Genomic DNA, 6000 nt, shown 5'->3' on the forward strand with positions numbered 1-6000 from the left:
ACATGGATTTAATGCCAAGTCTCAGGAAGGCCCTCCTGATGTATCCTTCAGTTGCCCCCTTTCTACTATTCATCAGTGTCTGCTAATTAGAAAATCAACTCTTATTTATACCAACAGTTGCCAACACCCCCACCCAAGACAGCTAAATGAGGAGGATAGATGAGCCAGTCTTATTAAAAATGATTTAAAATTTATCAGTTCCTATTTATGTTCCTTTTATGTCCCAATCTTCTACAGATTTAACGAGTCCAGATGAGAAGGTTTTGAGGTATAGCAATTTATCCCTTGAGTAACACAAAACTTGATTATACTTGAGTAATATTCATGACCCTAGCAGCAGAGATGACAACAAGGGCTAACATTGCCAAGCATTTGTGCTGTGCAAGGCACAGTACTCACCACTGTGCATACATTATCTCATTTAATCCTCACAAAACACCCGTGGAAGTAAATGTTGTTGTCTTCATTTGTGTATAAGGAAACTAAAGTTCAGAACGTTTAAGAATTAAGAGTTAACACAGGTGACGTTATATAGGCCTCTATTTTCTATCCTAGGTTTTCTTAGTCTGATATTTCTTGGTGCATGGCCCTTGAACCAGGGAAATCAGAAAACTCTAGGGATCTTCAACTTCCTGGGTCTTGCCTTCAACTAAGGGAATCAGAATCTCTGGGAGTGTAACCCTGGAGTCTGCACTTGAAACACATTCCCCAAGATACTCCTATGCACTCTAAAGTTTGAGAATCACTGTCTGGCCTCTGAGATGTTTAAAACATAGCAAGGTTATTGGGTGTGAGAGTGTGTTGTTAACTTGGAGGGCTGTAATTGACTTCCTTCTAGTGGACCAGTGGGGAAAAGTGGAGGCAGAGACTTGCGTTTTAGTCCTTGATTGGGTTTATATAATTTATTTAACCTCTCTTGGCCTCTAGTTTTTCATTTGTAAACCAGGAAGTCTATTCCTTTTTAAAAAATTTTTTTTCTTTTCCAGATGGTTGTGAAGATTGAAGGAGAGATCAGAGTAGAATGAAATTTAAAATGTAGAAAGTATTCTGTAACTCTATGGCCTATTAACCACAGGTTTGCCCAGGACTAGGGAGCAGAAACAGCAATCTGCATTATGCTGGCTCCTTGAAAAGATGCAGAGGAAATGCGATAAGCAGCAAATCCTCCTAGGGCCTGGGCATCTTTGAATTAGTACAATTTGTTAGGAAAGAGCATTTCCCCTAGGACTTAGAGGAATTGTTTCCTTCTAAGCCAAGAGTGTACACTGTCTTTCTGCTGCTGGCCTTCGTTTACCTACTTGTGTCATATAAGACTCAGGGCTGCTCTCTGCCACAACTTGTCCCCTATGAGAAGGTAGAAGATTAGCACCTGCCCTTCCCTGGTCACACCCTCTATCACCACCAAGTCTCCATCAGTGTGATTGAATGTTCTGTATGTGCCAGGATTAGTATGGCTATGGATTGGATAAGGGTGCCTCAAAGAACTATATGTTGAAAGTTTGTTATCCAGACTGTGGTATCATTGGGAGATAGTGTTACCTTTAAGAGGTGTGGCCTAGTTGGGGACCTCAGACCCTTCCTGTTTCTCTCTCTCCCTTCCTGGCCTCTATGAGGTGAATAGATCTCCTCTAACAACATATGCTGTCACAGGCCCCAAAATAGCAGGCCAGAAGAACACGAATGGAGACCTCTAAATTGATTGTCAACTGAAGCCTTTTCTGTTTTAAAATTGCTGAAATAAGGTAAACCTGACTACATACATATGTATTCTTTTATTTAATCCTCATGGCCGTGCTGTGAAATCAACACTTCAGTTATCACTGTTTTATAGGCGAGGAAGCAGGCATCGGGAGTTTAATCTGCGTGAGCTTGTGAGTAGTGAAAGTCAGGACTCAGTTCTTCTCTCCTCCAAAAAGCTCTCAGGAAAGGCTGTGAATAGCGCTGTGCCTGGAAGTGTAAGAAGCGTTATGCTATTCTAAGGCCTCGGAAGGAGTGTCCATATTTGAAAGCAATCTCTTCCTTTCCCTGGCCCTCTACAATGTGGCCTAAGTTATTCAATTAGGAAGGGAAATAATTGGCAGTGCAGAACGCCTCTAGCAGTGGTAATTACCTCCAGTGCCTTGTTGGAATAGTCAAGCTACATTTCAGTTTATGCTGTAAAACCTTAATTATAATATAAACAGCTGCCCTTCAGCCCTGCAGGGCAGCCTTCCCCCTCCCTGCCCCGCTCTGCCTTCGTTCTCTGGTCTGGAATGGTACTCCCTCATGAGTGGTCAGGAAGGTTCAGGAGTGGGAAGGTACTTTGGGGTAAAGGGGAGCTGATTCCAGTATGTGCAGAGAGGCTTAAGAGGCTAAACTCAAGGGAGCCTCTGTCAGATAGCTATCTTCAAATAAGGAAGCCATAGGCAGCAGCTCCATCTCAGTACCAAACACAGTAGAGTCTCAGGGGCAAAAGTCTCTAGAAGTGAGCTGTCAGCACCATTCTGCTTGGATGGGGTTTGGCAGAATATTATGTGGTTTCTAGGTAATTATCTCTTTTCATCCGCTCCCTGTGAGGGATAATAGCTTTTCCTTCTGAAATCAGGCTCCATGATTGAAATGGAGACCTACAGAGTACAGGTAGGGCCTATACACCAGGTAGTATACTAGACATTGTCACAAGCATTTCCCCCATCAAGACTTCCTAGCACCTGCATATCTGGGACAATAACAGCTCAGTCCACTTGGTTGTTGGGGAAAATATGCCTTTGAAAGTTTAATGGAAGATGAGGTTTGAAATGCAAACCACTCTGTGAAACACTTGGGCTCAGGTTCAGGTAGTTTGTAGATAATAGACAGTTTTACTCACAATGGAGTCAAAGGAAAGATTTGTTACCATCAGGTATCCAAGAAGATCCAAGAACGGGATGGTGATGAAGACGAAGAATCAATAATAGCTAAAGATACTGATTGCTGGGTTCACAAATCTGCCTATTAATGTTGGCTCTGACCTTCTCCAAGGTGCAGCAGATATGGGAGCTGATGACTAGATTTAGAATCTATAAAGAAAAGACCAGGAGTCAGAGTAGTGGAGTGGGGTCATCTGATGGTTGGGATGGTCAATAATATGGTTTCCTCCACTCATGTTCTCATTGATTATTATGGGAAAGATGGACAATGTGGGCTTCTGGGTGATTCTCAAAACTGAGGAAGTATCCTAGTCCCCGGAGAGCAAGAAAAAAATCATTAGACAATCTTTTTGAAAGTTGTTTCCTCCTTTATTTAATTTGATTTCTGTGTGTTTTATAATGTGTTTTATAAATGTGCTTGATATGCAAATTAGGACATTTATCTAATTTGCCGCATATAGCTATGTCATGTACATAAATATATGATGCATATATTCATGGCCAAAATTTTTGAAGCCAATTGGGCGACATGCTGTTATGATCCCATGAATTTCTCGTAAATAAAAAAAAGCAAACAAACCATGCTTGAGGGATGGTAATTCATTTTGATGCCTTGGAGTGATAGTAATTATTTCTCATGGAATATCTATGATTCTGATCTCCCTATCCATCTTGTAGAAACAAGGTGACACAGAGACACACAGAAACTCTGGTGCTGAACTCCCTGGAACATACTGACACTGACCTACCTGGATTCCACACTTGCTCTGTTACTCGAGCCATGTGTCATGGGGTAAGTTATTCAGCTCATGTTTGGTAGATGAGTCTACATCCCTGTAGTGGGGATGGTCAAATGAGTTAATACATGTATAGTGGCTATAATAATATTTGAACCTGAGTACCCAGACAGTAAATGCTAGTTAAGTGGAATTTTACTAAGAAATGGATCTTCGAGGAATGGAGGGGACAGCTGACATTTACCTCCTAGTTGAATGATGCTAAAGTCTCTATCTTGGGACCTAAAGTAAAATGGTTCCAAGTTCTTATCACAATAGTTGGATATGGGAAGGTATGTCTGCTTCTGTTTCTAAGAATCTTCAATTCCAACCTCCTAAATGCATCCTCTATATTTCCCCAACTGGAGCAGGGAACTGGACATTGGCAAACTTCCCTTTCAATGCAAAGATTCTCAGCAAGCTGGCCTCATGGCCTTCATTCTAGCAAGTGTGTTCTTCCATCTTGCTGTGGTCCTCCAGTGTTCTGAGTTTTTCAAGCCCTCTTTGCTCCCAGGAGAGATTCTACAGTCTTGGAGAGATGAAGATAAGGCCTATAAGGGTCTTGCATTAAGGAAAGTTATGCTGAGGACTTGGAAAGCAAAGGAAGAACTTCTGCTGGACAGGGTCTACATGGCTAGATGATGACTTAGTTGTTACCACACCTTCCCACTGGTTTTCCTTCACAGTTCTTGGGCACAACATCCACTTGTTCTGACTCTATAAATTCTAAAAGCATGTTGTCTTTTCCATAAAGATTTGAAAGTGTCTTGTGAAGTTTCAGTGACTTTGTAACACCCAGGTTACATTAACCCAAGCTTTCTCTTCCAATAGCAGATGCTGTAAGCAATTGAAGGCCCATCTAATCTTTCAAGAGCTTTTGGGGGGTAGGGGAAGAAATATTGATCATGATGGGAAGAAGTTATCTTACTATAAACTTTCCACAGAGAATGGCCAGCTCCACCTGACTCCCAGGCTTTGGCATTCTTACCTGCCCTCTTTCAGCATCAATGATTGCTCCTCCTCTACTTCCCTTTTCCTGAGGAAAAAGGGAAGAGTTTTCTGAGGGCTGAGGGTTTTTTTTCTCCTTTTTATATTAGAAGTGGTCAGAGACTAACAATAAGTAAAATATCCAGCAAAAAAGGGAAACTTGCAATGTTCCAAGATACTTTAAATGGTGCACTTGAAATGCATTAGGATAGAAATTGAAGTCCTTGAGTGGATTTTTAAAAAATATTCTTTTTATTTCACGTTAACCTGAGTTCAACTTTCTCTTTTCTATTCATTTCCCAAAGGATGATGCACACATTGCTCAGTAGTGGAGAGACTGAGCTGGGCCAGCTTCATCTGTGAATTCTCTCTTGGTAGATGATGAACTGAGGCTACTTCTCTCCAGAGACAATCAAAATAACACTGTGGAAATCTCTGGCCAAAATAAAAATGAATTGCTTCCATGGTTATAAAGTCTTTTTGTGTGTCACTTTTTCTGATTCCAGTGATCTAGTTACAGGTTTACAAGTCTGGGTGGAACCATATTCAGTTAAATGAAGATAAAGGGTCACTTTTCTATATGAGCAGAAAACACCCAAGGATGGTAGGAAAATCCTATGTATTAGAAGACTCATAAAAGCCAATTCCTAAAGTAAAAAGACTATTTCCCTCCAGAGTTACCACATGCCTTTCCTTTTGAGTTCATTTATATTTCAAAGCCAATTTGCCCAGGAATAAATCTCTTTAGCACACTTAACTAACACCTGGAGATATGTCCCAGGGGAACCAATGTCCTAAACGAACTGTCTCAACAAAGGATTTGACAATAGCATTGTTGATTCTGGAAATTTCACCTTCACGAAAAAAAAAATCATGAATAGAATGCTGGGGAACATACAACACATGGAATTTAAGAATCTACCAAATCAAGTCCAAACTCCTAAAAAGAAGGTTTGGGTGTTAACTAAATATATAGCAAAAGAAAGGAGCAGACTTGTGTAGTCCTGAAGTTTAGAATTGGTCCATTTACCCTAATTAAATAAACCCAGCTGGCTGTTAGACTTGGGTTTGTGGTAATTTCTTCCCATCCATCTAAAAAAGGACATGCAATCTTCTCCCTCTTTGCTTCCTCTTCCCTCCCTCCCTCCGTCCCTCCCTCCCTCCCTCCCTCCCTTCCTTCCTTCCTTCCTTCCTTCCTTCCTTCCTTCCTTCCTTCCTTCCTTCCTTCCTTCCTCTCTTCTTTCTTGCCTGCCTGCATGCCTGCCTGCCTTCTTGTAAAAAAATTTCTTGGGATCACCAAGGTAGCCCCACGAAAGTTAAAATTAAGCTTCAAAGATTGTTTTTAGTTT

At 41.1% G+C, this 6000-nt stretch overlaps 1 long non-coding RNA gene across 1 annotated transcript in view; it reads left to right on the forward strand.

Moving 5' to 3' along the window:
• The window catches only part of LOC138841052 (uncharacterized), a 163443-nt gene extending 158333 nt beyond the window's left edge, over positions 1–5110 (forward strand). The window contains exons 4-5 of the long non-coding RNA XR_011376307.1: positions 3567–3681; positions 4957–5110. This is a non-coding gene — a long non-coding RNA (uncharacterized lncRNA). The remainder of the gene's footprint in view (positions 1–3566; positions 3682–4956) is intronic.
• The last annotated feature ends 890 nt before the right edge of the window (positions 5111–6000 follow it).

This window comes from Dipodomys merriami, unplaced genomic scaffold, assembly GCF_024711535.1.
Source record: "Dipodomys merriami isolate MVZ:Mamm:240054 unplaced genomic scaffold, mDipMer1.0.p SCAF_31, whole genome shotgun sequence".
NCBI lineage: Eukaryota > Metazoa > Chordata > Mammalia > Rodentia > Heteromyidae > Dipodomys > Dipodomys merriami.